The sequence below is a fragment of the Taudactylus pleione genome, unplaced genomic scaffold (genome assembly GCF_031769625.1).
Source record: "Taudactylus pleione unplaced genomic scaffold, aTauple2 ptg000583l, whole genome shotgun sequence".
Taxonomy (NCBI): Eukaryota; Metazoa; Chordata; class Amphibia; order Anura; family Myobatrachidae; genus Taudactylus; species Taudactylus pleione.
The window spans coordinates 1,172,673-1,190,311 of record NW_028284985.1 but is presented as its reverse complement, the minus strand read 5'-3'; the positions used below and the strand labels follow the sequence as shown (position 1 = coordinate 1,190,311).

The 17,639-nt window shown below is 45.9% G+C and overlaps 1 protein-coding gene across 5 annotated transcripts in view; it reads left to right on the top strand.

The window, feature by feature from the left end:
• Nucleotides 1–17,639, top strand: part of GARNL3 (GTPase activating Rap/RanGAP domain like 3) — a 310,087-nt gene that overhangs the window by 163,311 nt on the left and 129,137 nt on the right. The gene's annotated exons all lie outside the window — the stretch shown is intronic.

The following is a 17,639-nucleotide window of genomic DNA, read 5'->3' as shown; positions in this document are numbered from 1 at the left end:
TATTCTTTTCCTGTTGGGACCAAGGTGTTTTATTCTTTTCCTGTTGGGACCAAGGTGTTTTATTCTTTTCCTGTGCCGGCCAATGTGTTTTATTATTTTCCTGTTTGGACCAATGTGTTTTATTTTTTTTCCTGTTGGGACCAAGGTGTTTTATTCTTTTCCTGTTGGGACCAATGTGTTTTATTTTTTTCCTGTGCCGGCCAATGTGTTTTATTTTTTTCCTGTTGGGACCAATGTGTTTTATTCTTTTCCTGTGCCGGCCAATGTGTTTTATTTTTTTCCTGTGCCGGCCAATGTGTTTTATTCATTTCCTGTTGGGACCAATGTGTTTTATTCTTTTCCTGTGCCGGCCAATGTGTTTTATTATTTTCCTGTTTGGACCAATGTGTTTTATTTTTTTTCCTGTTGGGACCAATGTGTTTTATTCTTTTCCTGTTGGGACCAAGGTGTTTTATTCTTTTCCTGTTGGGACCAATGTGTTTTATTCTTTTCCTGTGCCGGCCAATGTGTTTTATTATTTTCCTGTTTGGACCAATGTGTTTTATTTTTTTTCCTGTTGGGACCAAGGTGTTTTATTCTTTTCCTGTTGGGACCAATGTGTTTTATTTTTTTCCTGTGCCGGCCAATGTGTTTTATTTTTTTCCTGTGGGGACCAATGTGTTTTATTGTTTTCTTGTGGGGCTAATATGTTTTATTCATTTCCTGTGCCGACCAATGTGTTTTATTCTTTTCCTGTTGGGACCAATGTGTTTTATTCTTTTCCTGTGCCGGCCAATGTGTTTTATTTTTTTCCTGTGGGGGCCAATGTGTTTTATTTTTTTCCTGTGGGGGCCAATGTGTTTTAGTTTTCTGTAAAGGCCATCGTGTATTATTTTTTTCATCGTGTATTATGGTGGATTTTTTTTTTTTATCTCAACCGCTGTATGTTGGGCATTATCCACTGGCATTTTATATGCTGGGGAGACCATCTCTCTTTCTGGGCTCCATACAGCATTAACCGTTCTTGGGGATCAGAAAGGTGGGTACCCCGTTTTGTACATTCTTTGTGGCATCACTTACACCTTGTACCCCCATAAAACAGGCTGTAGCATGTCATTAAGCAGCGTACACTGCAGGCAGGAATAGGTGAGCGCACGCTTCTGTAGCTGCATCCTAATTACAGCCAGCATTCACATTTATTTAGTAAATATTTCCTGCCAGATGCCCAGAGATTGCATTAATGGTTTCCTTTCCTGCGTGTGTGCGTCCCGTGGGAGAGCGCCGCTGTTCTGTTATTTTTCAGCCATTTCTTCATCTCATTCAGACGCTAAGACCTTTCTTCCCAACGTGTTACCCAGGTGCCTTGTAAACCCTTAGTGCTGTTACAGCGTCTTATTTATCTATTCCCATCTCGCTGTTTATGCCGTCGCTTGTTTTTAGGTCTAACGCTCCGTTTTATTCTTCCATGCGAACAGTATATGGGTTCCTCTGTCTACCTGGGTCTATTAGCTACCACAACCCTGAACATTTGGGAAGCTTCCTCAGGGTATAATGACATTACAAAAAAATATTTTAAAAAATCGGTATTCATTATCTTGCGCTATCAGAGCAGTTTTTATAAATAACCCTCTATGACATCACGATATTATTCTACGATACGCTGTAATCAAACTGCATGTTCCGCGGTAATGGAACACTCCTATGTCAGTCAGCTATGTATGGGGTAGTTTTAGACATGCATTCCTTAGTCTTAATGAACAATGTACCCGTACGTCATTGGGGCAGCAGGTACAAAGAGACGCCTGCATCAACCTGATGGCGAGGGGGTAAAAATGCTTACACGCACGGCACACATGGAGGCAGAGCGTGAGATGATGGTAGACTTACAGATGTGTCCACCTACATCTATCCTCCGGGCGCTACAAGTCATGGTATATGTAACGCCTGGGCGCCGTGCGACCCGTTAGCTCTGAGCGACTTTTCCCTGTAATATGTGTCTTATTTGAAAAGCGACACACGAAAGCAGCTCCTGCTGATTAAAATGCTCTGCGGCATGCCTATGTTCTGTGTGCGACTGCGGCTGTATCTGCATGCGGCGGTGTTTCAGTGTCAGCGGCTGTGTTTCAGTGTCAGCGGCTGTGTCAGCGGCTGTGTTGCCCTGTCAGCGGCTGTGTTGCCCTGTCAGCGGCTGTGTTGCCCTGTCAGCGGCTGTGTTGCCCTGTCAGCGGCTGTGTTGCCCTGTCAGCGGCTGTGTTGCCCTGTCAGCGGCTGTGTTGCCCTGTCAGCGGCTGTGTAGCCCTGTCAGCGGCTGTGTTACAGTGTCAGCGGCTGTGTAGCATTTTAATCAGCAGAAGCTGCTTGTGGGTGCTATTTGCATCGCTTCACGAATAAGATGCATTTCAAGGGAAAAAGTTGCACGGAAAGACGCTCAGCGTTATCGAGCCAGGGCATGGTGCGACTGTAAGGGCTGTTTGTATGAGGACATGTCTGTACATGGCGGCGCACTGTGCAGGCAGAGCATGGGACGATGAAACGCTGACCCACGCGGCACATGGTGCAGGCAGAGCGTTAGACAGTGATATGTTAAACATTCTCATTGGATGATTCCATCTTTCTGGATCTCTGCAACATCCACATTTTTTATTTACAAACCCTTTTTTTTTGGTTCTGTCACGTTACGTCCACTTAATGGAGGGACGTTGGGCCCTGCCAATATGCTTGTTTCCCCAGCTGGTCTGATATATTTTTTGACATTGGAAATATATTATTTTCTTGCCATAAATCTATTATATTTTCTTTTATTAATAGTTCCCCTTTACGTGTACATAATACAATACTCACGTGTATAATGACAATTCTAGACAATCTGGGTTATAAGTACTAGAACCCGGCGCATTTCCTGTAAATGATCTCGCTAATGACCAATTCAGTCACCCGTTTGATTGGCAGGTGGCAGAACAAAGACGGTGACAGCTTTGGAGATGCACGAAGCCGTTTCCCATAGACAGCACATTAATATTCATGGTGACATTTCTGGATGTGTTTTGCATTTCGTGAAGGGGTCAGACCACACAGCAGACCCTTGTTTGGTTTAATAGTGTGTTATTGGCAATTAGAAAGTGAAGCCAAGTGGATAGGACAAGGTGCCATTTCCTGCACGGACAGGATCCTTAATTCTCTATACTTGGATGAAGTATTACAGACATTTGCGTTACATTACTGAGTAAATGGAATACCGCAAATTGAAATTTAAAATAATATTTTGGAAAATTGGTTTAGACGGCATAATGCAATCTTGTAATGAAGCTTGAATAGTCGTGATTAAAAGAATTATTATTATTATTATTTTTAGTGTGTGCTTGCGTCTGTATTGCTCTACCCTCTCAGGCCCCCCGATCTAAAGAGCTAAGCAGGGGCATCTTCTGAGTACGCGTCAGTCCCGATCAGGAATTTACCGCGCATGTACCATACCCCAAAAGAGCTGATCTGGTTCCTTGGGAGTTTGGTCTGGCATTGCCTCCATCCTCTCTGGGCACCTTGGTTCCGCCACTGGTGAAATGCTTCCTATATCCTGCAGAGTTGCTGCCCAGTAGAACATTATTAAGTGATGCAGAAATGTGAAGTATAGTGGAGTATTTCCTTTCCTCCTCCAACAAAAGAGACCCCTCGCAGAAGTGGTTCTCATTAGGCGATTCGTCAAGTCCGCCCTAAAATCCGCCGAATCGACAAATTATATTTCCACACTTTTAGATCAGAGATTCCCAAACTCGGTCCTCAAGGCACCCTAACAGTCCAGGTTTTAAGGATATCCATGCTGGACCACAAGTGACTTAATTAGTGCCTCAGTCAATTTGATTTAACCACCTGTGCTCAACCATGGATATCTTTAAGACCCTGTTACGGTTACCTAGGGTACCCCGAGTAAACTCCTAGAACCCAGTGGATGAGGTCTTCCGCCACTAACAACCGCCCGCTGTTCCCTTAGAACTAATTTAATTCACCGGGACTTAGGTGGCTGCCTGGACTTAAAACTCGGGGTAGTGCGGTTTACACAGATCCCCTAGGAATACCGGAGTAAAATGTGATGGCTATAGAGCCGGTGATTTAAGCACAGTATGTCCAGCCGATGGAGCGGCTTAGAGAGTTGGAGGTACGGCTGAGTGCCGGTAAGGTGGTTTGAGAGCCAGTGATGTGATGCGGCTTAAAGAGTCGGAGGTGCGGCTGAGTGCCGGTAGTGTGGCTAGAGAGCCGGTGGTGCGACTTTGGGAACCGGAGGTGCGGCTGAATGCCAGTGGTGTGGCTTGAGAGCCGGTGATGTGATGCGGCTTTGAGAGCCGGAGGTGCGGCAAAATGCCAGTGGTGTGGCTTGAGAGCCGGTGATGTGATGCGACTTTGAGTGCTGGTGGAGCGGCTGAATGCCAGTGGTGTGGCTTGAGAGCTGTTGATGTGATGCAGCTTGGAGAGCTGGAGGTGCGGCTGAATGCCAGTGGTGTGGCTTGAGAGCCATTGGTGTGGCTTGAGAGCTGGGAAAGCAACGTGGAAGCTGGAAAGGGGGATCCACATGAAATAACAGGTTCCGGAAGACACGCAGACCATGCAGCAAGGATGGGAGAAAATCACCTAGCAACAGGAACCGGAAGGGCACGTACGGAGACGCTAAAGCCGGCAAAGCCATGAGGACGCTGCCTGGTATAAAAAGGGTGAGGAACCAACCAGATTAATGGACGATCATCCTGTGTTCCCAGTAACTCGTGCCGTCGTCCAGCGTCCAGATTGCCTACAAACCGGTGGTACACTTCACACACGGGGGGCGGAAGTAGTGAACGCGATGTCCGCAGTTTCGGAGTGACAAGTCGTGCCAGCGACTTGTAGCAGACCCGAACTGTTGAGGTGCCTTGAGGAACGCGTTTGTGGGAGCCTCTGTTTTAGACTTAAAGATTCGAGTGACATTCAAGGTGGCCCTGTAGTGAAAGATCGGTGAATGCCTATCGGTTTTCCTGCTTTGAAAAGGGTGTGGCTTAATGAGAGGGGGCGTGGCATGAAATGGGTCATTGCGTGGTTGGGGGCGTGGCCTATATTGTTTCCATTTCTTAATAAGAGAATAGTGGAATATATATAGTATATTAGATGTACACAACTAAGCTAATAATACACAGCTGTGCATTACAAAGCATCATGCTATCCAACCCCCGATTTGTTACATCCAGTAAAATAGGGATATATACCGCCTGTACAGTCGGGATAATGTTATCTGTAAATAACGGCTGTAGAAGAATCACCTTATTCAGGTGAGAAGCTGAATGTATTTCTTGGGGCCTCCTCCACCCAGTTGTATTACCCGCGTCTCTGATGTTACCGGCTGGGCCTCGCTGCAGTACAGATAATTGCTTTAACGGGGAAAAAAAAAAGAGAACATCCAATTTATTTGCTATACAAAACATCTAAAGCCTGTAGGGCGATCAGCGACTCCGCTCTGCAAAGGCCTCTCTTGTCAGTAGATGTGATTAAACAAAGATGTCTGTTTGGCCTGCGGCCATGTCTTACCCTCGCTCTGCAGTCCTCCGTCTGGCTATAGAGACAGTAATCTGCTCACTAGATGGAAGAGATCAGTGTAGGAGCTTGTACAGATTCCTGGCGAGAGTCTCACCAGCCGGGACACAACGCAGAACTGCACCTCTTCCTCGCCGCTTTAACGGGTGGCAGAGTGACACATTTGCGCACACACAAGGCTGCAGTTTTATGTACAGCTCCTTGTGCTTTCCCTCTCTGGGCCTGATTCAGAGCCGGACGCAATTAGCGCTCGCTCGTCCAGAAAATAGGGGTGGCTATTCAAATGAACCGTTCGCTCTTTGCGGTCTGCTCACGCCTCTAGGTCTGAACGAGCGAACAAAACTTGCGGTCGTTTTTTGGAAAAACACGCCCCCTGGCCGCTCGCATCCTACGTCATGTCCGCTATTTATTAGATTAATCGAGTACATCGACCAGGGTATGAACTGCTCGCTATTCTTGGGGTTGGTTTTTGCTACCACAACCTTGCGAGCAGTTCTGGCTATAAAATAACCCAGTGACGTGGTCAATGACGCTGCTGTATTAATTATGCACACCCTTAAAACGCCCGTTTTGACCTTTATGCACGCCTGCGTTCGGATCTCCACTCCCTGTTTTCAAGCACCTTCCCCTGTTACCATCCACTTACGCCTCCTCCTGTCACTCAAAATAGCAGGCATTCGCTATTTAGCGAACAAACGAATTTCGGCCGCACTGACTGGTTCGCGCATGCGTATAACGATCCGTACGCATGCGCAGTTGGGCAAACATCGCTCGGAGCGAACGAGCGGCCGCTTACGAGCGGCTCTGAATCAGGCCCTCTATGTGATGTGGAGCTGGGTGCAGAGAGGGACGTGGCTGTCCAATCCCCTGAGTCCTATAGATTGTAAGCTTGCGAGCAGGGCCTTCCTACCTATATATCTGTCTGTTATTACCCAGTTTTGTTCTATTCATGTTTACAATTGTAAAGCGCAACGGAATATGCTGCACTGTATAAGAAACGGTTAATAAATAAATAAAGTGCAGGCCGCATTAGTAATGGTCTGCGGTCCTTCTGTTCTCTATCGCGCCTAGCCTTACTATTGAGACTGCGAAAATCCCAACTGTTTGTCTTGCTTAGGTTGTCGGAGCTGATGATGTCTTTATATAGCGTTGGCCTTTCAACCCTATAGGCTACATTTTCAGATTTTTTAACTGAGAGGTAGGCAAAGGATCCTTCTCCGCTAACTAACGATTTGATTGTCACGATGGCCGCATAGGCGCAGTACGTAAGGTGGGTCCAAACACTGGATTAAAGCCGTAGTGTAAGCTATCACTATAGAGTGTTCATCGTGCATGGGCTCTTATCTTATACATAGAGAATAGCATGCTCTCTAATGTATATAATATAGAGAATAATCATCTCATGATTGTGTATAACATAAATAACCTACTGTATTCAATAGAGAATTACAAGCTCCCTGCTATATATAATGTACGTTAGAGCATAGTATACTCCTTACTGTATATAATATGAAGAATAACTTACTTTATATAATATGAATAATATCTCCCTACTGTATATAATATGAAGAATAACATACTCCCTACTGTATATAATGTATGGTAGAACATAGCATACTCCTTACTGTATATATTATGAAGAATAACATACTCCCAACTGTATATAATGTACTGTATATAATATAAAGAATAACATATTCCTACTGTATATGAAGAATAGAGAATGAGGTCAGAAGGGACATATATATTGTATTATTTAGAACAGGTTAGGAAGGACATTATTAAGGAATATTCCAGGCCTCAGTGTGTGAGCAGGAGCCGGATTAACACCTCATCAATGAGGCCCCAGGTCCACACACACCACCCCTATCATACAGTATACTGTACATACTCTCCCCCTCCCCTATCATACAGTATACTGTACATACTCTCCCCCTCCCCTATCATACAGTATACTGTACATACTCTCCCCCTCCCCTATATACAGTATACTGTACATACTCTCTCCCTCCCCTATATACAGTATACTGTACATACTCTCTCCCTCCGCTATCATACAGTATACTGTACATACTCTCCCCCCTCCCCTATATACAGTATACTGTACATACTCTCCCCCCTCCCCTATCATACAGTATACTGTACATACTCTCTCCCTCCCCTATCATACAGTATACTGTACATACTCTCCCCCCTCCCCTATCATACAGTATACTGTACATACTCTCCCCCTCCCCTATCATACAGTATACTGTACATACTCTCCCCCTCCCCTATATACAGTATACTGTACATACTCTCTCCCTCCCCTATATACAGTATACTGTACATACTCTCTCCCTCCGCTATCATACAGTATACTGTACATACTCTCCCCCCTCCCCTATATACAGTATACTGTACATACTCTCTCCCTCCCCTATATACAGTATACTGTACATACTCTCTCCCTCCCCTATCATACAGTATACTGTACATACTCTCCCCCCTCCCCTATCATACAGTATACTGTACATACTCTCTCCCTCCCCTATCATACAGTATACTGTACATACTCTCCCCCTCCCCTATCATACAGTATACTGTACATACTCTCTCCCTCCCCTATCATACAGTATACTGTACATACTCTCCCCCCTCCCCTATCATATAGTATACTGTACATACTCTCTCCCTCCCCTATCATACAGTATACTGTACATACTCTCTCCCTCCCCTATCATAGAGTATATTGTACATACTCTCTCCCTCCCCTATCATACAGTATACTGTACATACTCACTCCCTCCCCTATCATACAGTATACTGTACATACTCTCTCCCTCCCCTATCATACTGTATACTGTACATACTCTCTCCCTCCCCTATCATACAGTATACTGTACATACTCTCTCCCCCCTCCCCTATCATACAGTATACTGTACATACTCTCTCCCCTCCCCTATCATAGAGTATACTGTACATACTCTCTCCCCTCCCCTATCATAGAGTATACTGTACATACTCTCTCTCTCCATCCCCCTCCCCTATCATATAGGACATTGTACATACTCTCTCTCTCCCTCCATCCCTCTCCCCTATCATACAGTATACTATACATACTCTGTCCTTCCATCCCCCTCCCCTATCATATAGTATACTGTACATACTCTCCCCCCTCCCCTATCATACAGTATACTGTACATACTCTCTCCCTCCCCTATCATAGAGTATACTGTACATACTCTCTCCCTCCCCTATCATACAGTATACTGTACATACTCTCTCCCTCCCCTACCATACAGTATACTGTACATACTCTCCCCCCTCCCCTATCATACAGTATACTGTACATACTCTCTCCCTCCCCTATCATACAGTATACTGTACATACTCTCTCCCTCCCCTATCAGAGTATACTGTACATACTCTCTCCCCTCCCCTATCATAGAGTATACTGTACATACTCTCCCCTCCCCTACCATACAGTATACTGTACATACTCTCCCCCCTCCCCTATCATACAGTATACTGTACATACTCTCTCCCTCCCCTATCATACAGTATACTGTACATACTCTCTCCCTCCCCTATCATACAGTATACTGTACATACTCTCTCCCTCCCCTATCATACAGTATACTGTACATACTCTCTCCCTCCCCTATCATACAGTATACTGTACATACTCTCTCCCTCCTCTATCATACAGTATACTGTACATATTCTCTCCCTCCTCTATCATACAGTATACTGTACATACTCTCTCCCCTCCCCTATCATAGAGTATACTGTACATACTCTCCCCCCCTCCCCTATCATACAGTATACTGTACATACTCTCTCTCTCCATCCCCCTCCCCTATCATATAGGACATTGTACATACTCTCTCTCTCCCTCCATCCCTCTCCCCTATCATACAGTATACTATACATACTCTGTCCTTCCATCCCCGTCCCCTATCATATAGTATACTGTACATACTCTCTCCCTCCCCTATCATGCAGTATACTGTACATACTCTCTCCCTCCATCCCCCTCCCCTCTCATATAGTATACTGTACATACTCTCTCCCTCCCCTATCATGCAGTATACTGTACATACTCTCTCCCTCCATCCCCCTCCCCTCTCATATAGTATACTGTACATACTCTCTCCCTCCCCTATCATGCAGTATACTGTACATACTCTCTCCCTCCATCCCCCTCCCCTATCATACAGTATACTGTACATACTCTCTCCCCCCACCCCTATCATACAGTATACTGTACATACTCTCTCCCTCCCCTATTATACAGTATACTCCTCCCCTATCATATAGTATACTGTACATACTCTCTCCCTCCCCTATCATGCAGTATACTGTACATACTCTCTCCCTCCCCTATTATACAGTATACTCCTCCCCTATCATATAGTATACTGTACATACTCTCTCCCTCCCCTATCATGCAGTATACTGTACATACTCTCTCCCTCCCCTATCATACAGTATATTGTACATACTCTCTCCCTCCATCCCCCTCCCCTATCATATAGTATATAGTACATACTCTCTCTCACCCTCCATCCCCCCTATCATACAGTATAATATACATACTCTGTCCCTCCATCCCCCTCCCCTATCATATAGTGTACTGTACATACTCTCCCCCCTCCCCTATCATACACTATACTGTACATACTCTCTCCCTCCCCTATCATGCAGTATACTGTACATACTCTCTCCCTCCCCTATCATGCAGTATACTGTACATACTCTCTCCCTCCCCTATCATACAGTATATTGTACATACTCTCTCCCTCCATCCCCCTCCCCTATCATATAGTATATAGTACATACTCTCTCTCTCCCTCCATCCCCCTCCCCTATCATATAGTATACTGTACATACTCTCTCCCTCCATCCCCCTCCCATATCATACAGTGTACTGTACATACACTCATCCTCCATCCCCCTCCCCTATCATACAGTGTACTGTACATACACTCTCCTTCCATCCCCCTCCCCATCATACAGTGTACTGTACATACACTCTCCCTCCATCCCCCTCCCCATCATACAGTGTACTGTACATATACTCGCCATCCATCCCCCTCCCCATCATACAGTGTACTGTACACACTCACTCTGCGTTTTTGGTGGCACGCCCCGTTACTTCCCCCCAAACGGCCCTTAACTGTCAGTCACTCTGTAAATAAAAAAAGTCGCTGCTTACGGCTACGGCAATGAACTTTGACGCATATTTAGTGCATCCGCAGTTTACGGAATTCGCTCAAATGCGAAAATTTCGCCATAGTGTATTTCTGAGTCCGGCTTTAGGTTTGGTGACTTATAAATTGCCATGTTAGTAACTGAGGGCCTGATTCAGAGCCGGACGCTCTGAAAGAGCGCTCGCTCTGAATCATGGAGTTTTTTGGGGGTGTTTTTGTTCGGCATCCTGGCCGCTTGCATAGCTGTGGGTGACCACCCACAGCTATTGCGAGCGGCCAGGTTGATGGTCGCGATGGTCAAGACCATCGCGACTATCGGGCTTGCGACAAGACCCTTGTGGTAGCAAGCCCCAGAGAGCTTCTGGCTCTAATAGAGCCGGAGCTCTCTCACTGACATCACTGGTGATGTCAGTGGGGCCGCCCCCAAACGGCAGGCGTTCCTTCGGGAATGCCTCCGTTTGGCCACCCCCCCCTGCCTGCCTACCAAACGGGGCGAGCTGTCAATCACCATCGACAGCTCGCCCCCTTTGGTGCGAGACCCTGAGCGACGGAGCACTGTACTCAATAACCCCCCACGGCAGCCAAGATTTCATGCTATCCGATAATGATATATGGAGGGGTATCCGATAATGATATATGGAAGGGTAAATACACAGTATATCCGATAATGATATATGGAGGGGTAAATACACAGTATATCCGATAATGATATATGGAGGGGTATCCGATAATGATATATGGAGGGGTAAATACACAGTATATCCGATAATGATATATGGAGGGGTATCCGATAATGATATATGGAGGGGTATCCGATAATGATATATGGAGGGGTATCCGATAATGATATATGGAGGGGTAAATACGCAGTATATCCGATAATGATATATGGAGGGGTATCCGATAATGATATATGGAGGGGTATACGATAATGATATATGGAGGGGTAAGTACGCAGTATATATAACTATTCCTGCGGCTTGCTTTGTATTTGTGCCGTGGCAGCGCACGGGGAGGTCAGAGAGAGGCTAATTAGATTAATTTCTCAGGGGATTTAAATAGAAAATGCAATTATTCCACTCAGTCATACTGCGTCCATGTATTTCTGTCTCTGCACCCTCAGTGGACTATACCCTTTAATGATAACGTTTTTGGTTTCAATCACTATTTCTAGTGAGCAAATATAATCGGATGACATCACCGTGCTGTTAGCTTCATGTTGGCAATGCGGTCCGGGATTAATATACTGGACACTGGTACACTGCATCATTTTCAGCTCTCTGAAGTGGCATTGCCCACTAGTGCCAGGGTAACCTGTGTGTTCTGCGTGACCTTTCCCAGCCCCCTCACACACACTTTCAGTAGCTGGTACTGTACAAGCACAGTGCATATAGCTCCTGCTGGTCGCCAGAGTGGTCTCGTGGACAGCCTGTGCCCAGATTTCCGCATATGCCAGCCCTGGATAAATTCCTAGCAAAGCTGGAGCTAGTGATGCAGAATCAAAGCCAGAACATTCCAAGGAACCATTTGTATTACTCCTTCATTGTATAGTAGCAGCCAGAGCCCTCCTAAGCATATAGCAACCACCATAGAACTAGACTCCTCCCTTCCTCTAGCATATAGCAACCAGCATAGAACCAGACTCCTCCCCTTAGCATATAGCAACCACCATAGTACCAGACTCCTCCCCTTAGCATATAGCAACCACCATAGTACCAGACTCCTCCCCTCCTCTAGTATATAGCAACCACCATAGTACCAGACTCCTCCCCTCCTCTAGTATATAGTAACCACCATAGTACCAGACTCCTCCCCTCCTTAGTATATAGCAACCACCATAGTACTAGACTCCTCCCCTCCTCTAGTATATAGCAACGACCATAGTACCAGACTCCCCTCCTTAGTATATAGCAACCACCATAGTACCAGACTCCTCCCCTCCTCTAGTATATAGCAGCCACCATAGTACCAGACTCCCCTCCTTAGTATATAGCAACCACCATAGTACCAGGCTCCTCCCCTCCTCTAGTATATAGCAACGACCATAGTACCAGACTCCCCTCCTTAGTATATAGCAACCACCATAGTACCAGACTCCTCCCCTCCTCTAGTATATAGCAGCCACCATAGTACCAGAGTCCTCCCCTCCTCTAGTATATAGCAGCCACCATAGTACCAGACTCCTCCCCTCCTCTAGTATATAGCAACCACCATAGTACCAGACTCCTCCCCTCCTCTAGTATATAGTAACCACCATAGCACCAGACTCCTCCCCTCCTCTAGTATATAGCAACCACCATAGTACCAGACTCCTCCCCTCCTCTAGTATATAGTAACCACCATAGTACCAGACTCCTCCCCTCCTCTAGTATATAGCAACCACCATAGTACCAGACTCCTCCCCTCCTTAGTATATAGTAACCACCATAGTACCAGAGTCCTCCCCTCCTCTAGTATATAGTAACCACCATAGTACCAGACTCCTCCCCTCCTCTAGTATATAGCAACCACCATAGTACCAGACTCCTCCCCTCCTCTACTATATAGTAACCACCATAGTACCAGACTCCTCCCCTCCTCTAGTATATAGCAACCACCATAGTACCAGACTCCTCCCCTCCTCTAGTATATAGCAACCACCATAGTACCAGACTCCCCTCCTTAGTATATAGCAACCACCATAGTACCAGACTCCTCCCCTACTCTAGTATATAGCAACCACCATAGTACCAGACTCCTCCCCTCCTCTAGTATATAGAAACCACCATAGTACCAGACTCCTCCCCTTAGCATATAGCAACCACCATAGTACCAGACTCCTCCCCTTAGCATATAGCAACCACCATAGTACCAGACTCCTCCCCTTAGCATATAGCAACCACCATAGTCCCAGACTCCTCCCCTTAGCATATAGCAACCACCATAGTACCAGACTCCTCCCCTTAGCATATAGCAACCACCATAGTACCAGACTCCTCCCCTTAGCATATAGCAATCACCATAGTACCAGACTCCTCCCCTCCTCTAGCATATAGCAATCACCATAGTACCAGACTCCTCCCCTTAGATATAGCAACCACCATAGTACCAGACTCCTCCCCTCCTCTAGCATATAGCAATCACCATAGTACCAGACTCCTCCCCTTAGATATAGCAACCACCATAGTACCAGAGTCCTCCACTTTTTACTCGTTGTCATTATGGGGTATTGTGTGCAGAATTTTGAGGACAAAAATGAATTTATTCCATTTTGAAGTAAGGCTGTAACATAACAAAAGGTGGAACAAGTGAAGCGCTGTGAATACTTTCCGGATGCACTGCAGGTGCCAGTTAGAGTAACTTGATACAGGATTGTCTAACGGTAGCCTGTACTACATCTCCCAGCAGAGGAGGAATATGATGATTGATGTAAGCTGGAAAAATGTAGCTAATGTTTAGGGATATACAGTATAAGGAGAAGGACATTATCCAGCAGTGTAGGTGTGTAACCTGTAATTGACACAGCAACCTGGTGTAGTTGGCATGCTCGGCAGAATAACACAAGCAAGCGTGTAATGAGACAATGCTACCAGCCTTCTCGGTGACCAGTGAAGCCCTTGCTTTTAGCTGGGCAGAGGGGGAGCATCTAAGCATTCACACCTGCTCCGCCTGTCTGCCGGCAGGTGTATGCTCAGCGCTGGCTCCCTGCTGGCATCTCTGTACCATGATTGCTGTCAGAGCCTATTCCCCAGTCCTATCACTTTATCAAACTCTTCACACATCTGCTGTCTGTTCAGGTTCTCCCTGGAATTGCCAATAGCACATGTTCCATCCAGGCCTGAATATATACATTATTGGAAAGTGGACGCAGGGCCTAACACTGCGGCCACTGACGGTGAATTCTGCTCACTGCTTCCTCTCCATAAGGTTCATTGCGCAGAGAAAAACGGCCTGCCCCATTGGTCATGCTACTTCGTGCCCACATAGTGGTTGCAGCCAGGAATTTGCAGAACTCCTGTAACTTAAGGTGAGGTGTATGTGTGTGGGTACAGTGTACAGTGGATCCGGCATTTGCCCTGTACCATCCCTGCCCCGTCATCTGTCCGTTACACTTGCTAGTATTCTGTTCTCCTGTGGGATGGCTGTCCTGTTGGGGGGCTTCCTCTGCTTATGAGAGACACTCTGCTTTCATCAAGATACATCAATAAAATACTTAGTAATAAACCATTTAGTGATAATTTCCTCCTGCTATCGCCATCCTGAGATTGCCCTAAAAGAAGGAGGCTTTGTGGAAGTACCTGCTTTGTACGGTAGTAATCTTGCCCTAAGCGGAATTCAAAAGATCCGGCTGAAACAGACGTCCCATCTCCGTCCACGTGCTATGAAAGTTGGACGACGCCAACGACACTCCCACAAAGAGAGTTCTGCACGATCACATGGTCGACGCCCAGAAGCGCCCATTTCATGGATACTGTGTTCTGTCCACGAACGTCTGGACCAATCTGTACGCCCATGTGCGGGTACCTGATCAGACTCATGCGTCCAAAGCCAATTTCTTTCTTTGCGCAGTATGCGGAAATCCATGAGATGAGTACGCATTGCAACTTGCGTGACACCACAGAATCAGACCAAAGGTACTTTTTCCATTGGAAGGGCCTTCATCACCTATAAGTGTGTATTGGTTATACGTCATGTCTGAAGGTTCCCTGCAGTAGGGTCTTGCAACAAAGGAAGACACTACTACAGGCATTACGTCTAGAGTGCATAGGCAAATTCCTTCCCCCGTAGTGCACTTTATTGTCTCCACCCGTTACTTCTAACAAGCTAGTAGTAAATCTTTGTCATATATTTTCGGAAATGTTTTTGGTTGTTTCTTCTGACAATGCAAAGTGTAGATCATACTTGCCTACTTTTGAAAAAGCATGTTAGGGAGATTGTGAAAGCAGCACCTATGAGCGTGCGTTAAAGTGGGCGTTTCCTGCTACATCTGAGAGGCGTGTCATACATGTGATGGGCGTGTACTGCTACATCTGAGAGGCGTGTCATACATGTGATGGGCGTGTACTGTTTCATCTGAGAGGCGTGTCATACATGTGATGGGCGTTTCCTGCTACATCTGAGAGGCGTGTCATACATGTGATGGGCGTGTACTGCTACATCTGAGAGGCGTGTCATACATGTGATGGGCGTGTACTGCTACATCTGAGAGGCGTGTCATACATGTGATGGGCGTGTACTGCTACATCTGAGAGGCGTGTCATACATGTGATGGGCGTGTACTGTTTCATCTGAGAGGCGTGTCATACATGTGATGGGCGTTTCCTGCTACATCTGAGAGGCGTGTCATACATGTGATGGGCGTGTACTGCTACATCTGAGAGGCGTGTCATACATGTGATGGGCGTGTACTGCTACATCTGAGAGGCGTGTCATACATGTGATGGGCGTGTACTGCTACATCTGAGAGGCGTGTCATACATGTGATGGGCTTGTACTGCTACATCTGAGAGGCGTGCCATACATGTGAGGGGCGTGTACTGCTACATCTGAGAGGCGTGTTATACATGTGATGGGCGTGTACTGCTACATCTGAGAGGCGTGTCATACAAGTGATGGGCGTGTACTGCTACACCTGAGAGGCGTGTCATACATGTGATGGGCGTGTACGGCTACATCTGAGAGGCGTGTCATACATGTGATGGGCTTGTACTGCTACATCTGAGAGGCGTGTCAAACATGTGAGGGGCGTGTACTGCTACATCTGAGAGGCGTGTCATACATGTGATGGGCGTGTACTGCTACATCTGAGAGGCGTGTCATACATGTGAGGGGCGTGTACTGCTACATCTGAGAGGCGTGTCATACATGTGAGGGGCGTGTACCGCTACATCTGAGAGGCGTGTCATAAAATTGATTTACATCCACATGTAAATGAGCCCAAAGCAGTTAGTAAGATCTGCTTGTTGATGAAAACACACTGATATGTCTCAGAAAATACATGTAACCATGGGGATAATTGTGCCTTATAACCAATGCAGGGAAATTACACTAATGATCCCATTTGAATGTATATATCTCTGTTTTTTTCTTTTATATAACAGTGTCATAATGGGGGTAAGGTGAAATTAGGGAGATTGGTAGACTCTTCAGGGAGACAGGGAGATTGCTGCTATTTCATGGAGTCTCCCTGACAATGAGGGAGAGTTGGCAAGTATGGTGTAGATGGATTTTATCCACCCCACTGGGGGGTAGTTTTCCTGGCATGACGGGTGCGACTGTAGGTTAAGAAGTCTGTATTTTCATTGGCTATTTCTCTGTTGGCCTTAAATAATTAAATAGAAATTTTACTGGTCTATCAGCTTAAATGATATTCCCCAGCTGATCCGCTGCCTGAACCTGCTGAAAAGCAGCATCATTCTAAATGGATCGTTTATTTTTCTTTTTGGATGGCTGAGAACGTGTCTGCAAGGAATGACAATGTACTGTAAGCTTCCCCTGTATGTCTGCATACATTATATTCTGCTGCCAGTCCAGCAACACAGGATCAGATCTCATCCTTTGCCGTCCACTGGCAGAAGGTCATTTATTCCTCTGCATTCTCTGGGATATTGGCCTATAATCCAGTATTACCCGCGTCATTAATGTTATTCATACAAAGCCGTCATTCCTGTATCCTCTTCATTAAGGTGGAACTGCCAGGTAAAGTCGGATTTGTGCCGATCTCTTATATAAAGGCACCCCTTCCTATAGGCGCCAGATCAGTCAGATGCAGATGTGGGATACCGGGCATCAACAATACAGATGGCAGCTGCCATTTTATTACATTAGTATAATTACCCTGATCAAAAGCAATCTGATTTCCCCTGTACCTTAATTCCAGAGGAATTGGAAAGACAGATTCACGGAGAAGGGAAAAAAAAATGTTCCTTTTATGA